Genomic DNA, 2,148 nt, shown 5'->3' on the forward strand with positions numbered 1-2,148 from the left:
AGAGTGGAGGGTAGCGAAGAGAGAGTGAACGAGGTAGGAGGAGGGGAGCGAAAAGAGAAGAGTGTGAGAGAGAAGGACTGATTTATCTCGTGAGGCCCCCGGTCATTTCCATATATTGAAATGCGCCCGAGCGCCCAGTCACTCAATTTCCCCGGAGCTGTCGCGCGTGGAATAGAAGGGACGCATGTGACCATCGGGGATATTTGGACCCAGGCTGTATGCCTCGCCTCTGTTACACTGGCCTTTGTACAAAGGCCTGGATTTCCCCGTTTACAACAGTATACACACACTATACCGGTTTATAATAGATGTTTTACGTCTCTGAAGAGCTTAATCATTGAATGCATGAAGGCCTATATATAAGCTATATATTATACTGCCAGTTTCCTCTACATAGCCGGCCTTTAGGAATTTGTGGCACAACTGAAATAGCCGAAAACAATAAACACAAATTCAGGGGATTGAATGGAAGCTAAAAACGAACACACTTTCTTTCATCTGCCGGCGGGCGCACGCACGATCGCGCGCACACACACACACACACACACACACACACACACACACACACACACACACACACACACACACACACACACACACACACACGGTCTCTACCTCCAATGCATTCAAGCATATGCCCGCGTGACTGATTTATGACGCTGTCATTTACATATTGAGATTCCCTCGCGTGGGTCCCTTGCGCGTGCGTGGTGTGCTCCAAGCGTAAGCTCTGTATATTGGCTTTGATCAATGTCGCCTTGAGGAGCTGAGGGAGGAGAGGAGAGGGGATGAAGGGGGAGGTAGAGGAGGAGAGTGCATGGTTAAAGAAAGAGATGGTGGTTGGCAGGAGAGAGGAGAGGTGTTAAGGAGAAAGTGGGAGATCTATGCATGACAACTTGACAAACTGGGTTGGGTATAGTTTTAGTTCTCAACTCAGGAGAACTTTAACGCCAAGTGTGCGGTTCACCCGAGAGTGAGTGTCAGAGTGTGGGTGGGGGCACTGGGGGGATATTGGTGCCGATTAATAGCCCTATAGGCCTAAGGCCTACAACATGCGAGACTATTGGCTGCTATACCAAATCTAGAATCTCCTAGATTTTTTTTTTCCTCTCTCTCTCTAAACCTGCACATGCATGCACGTCGAAATAAACCTGCCGTGTTTTCCATGCCGCAAAGATAATCGATTCAGCTGTGTCTAATGTTACTGTGGTATCAGGTTCATTGGGCGCGGTGACCGCCTGTCACCATCCACGGAGCAACAGGGCCAGCGAGGACACCCGATGCTTAAGGCACAAAATCTCACAATTCTTCCCAAGTTGGATTCTTGAAAGGACACGTTCGTTTTCTCAGCAGCAGAGAAGTCGATACAATTAGTTTGCTCCGTGCATTTATGACGCAAAAGGGCTGTCAATATCGCGCTGAAACGTTGTTTGGTCCTTAAGCAGATCAGATGAATGCAGGGGGGGGGGAATTAATTTGGTTGTTGTTTTCTTTCTGTAACAGTAGGCTAATCAATATAATCAATAGGATATGTTATATAACCTTTCCTTGTGCCCGTTGAGGATGTGATGTATAGACTACTTCATTAGAAAGAGAGAGATGAAAGCGGCACCTGTTCAGCCCCCCTATAAGCCCCGCTGCGTGACTGCAATGTCCCCAATAATTACGTCGACATTTGATGTAAAACTCCAATCGGTACAATTAAAAAAGGTGTTTCGACTGTATTAAGGGGCGCATGCACCAATGTGTCCGACACACACACACACACACACGCACGCACGCACGCGCGCACACTTGAACTTGAACTTAACTAGACAACGCGGGATGATCTGTTCTCGTATAAACATTTGTATCCTTTTGATCTATTACCTTCTTATATAGGCAAATGGTGGGGAAATGATTAGCATATGACATATATTTGAAGCATGGGTTTACAAATACCTCACTATATATATATATACGAAGAATATCAACATTGCTATTTTACATAAATTTATTCCACAATATTTGCTTATGGAACTATATATTATTACTTTTTGACTGTCAGGACGTATAGTTGATTCAAAGCGGAGTATGCTGAAATAAAACAAACTGTCTATAGCTATATTCCAGAGCGTTGTGGAAAACCCCCAATTCAAATTACGCAAA

Source organism: Protomyctophum parallelum (assembly GCF_964188405.1).
Source record: "Protomyctophum parallelum genome assembly, chromosome: 10".
NCBI lineage: Eukaryota > Metazoa > Chordata > Actinopteri > Myctophiformes > Myctophidae > Protomyctophum > Protomyctophum parallelum.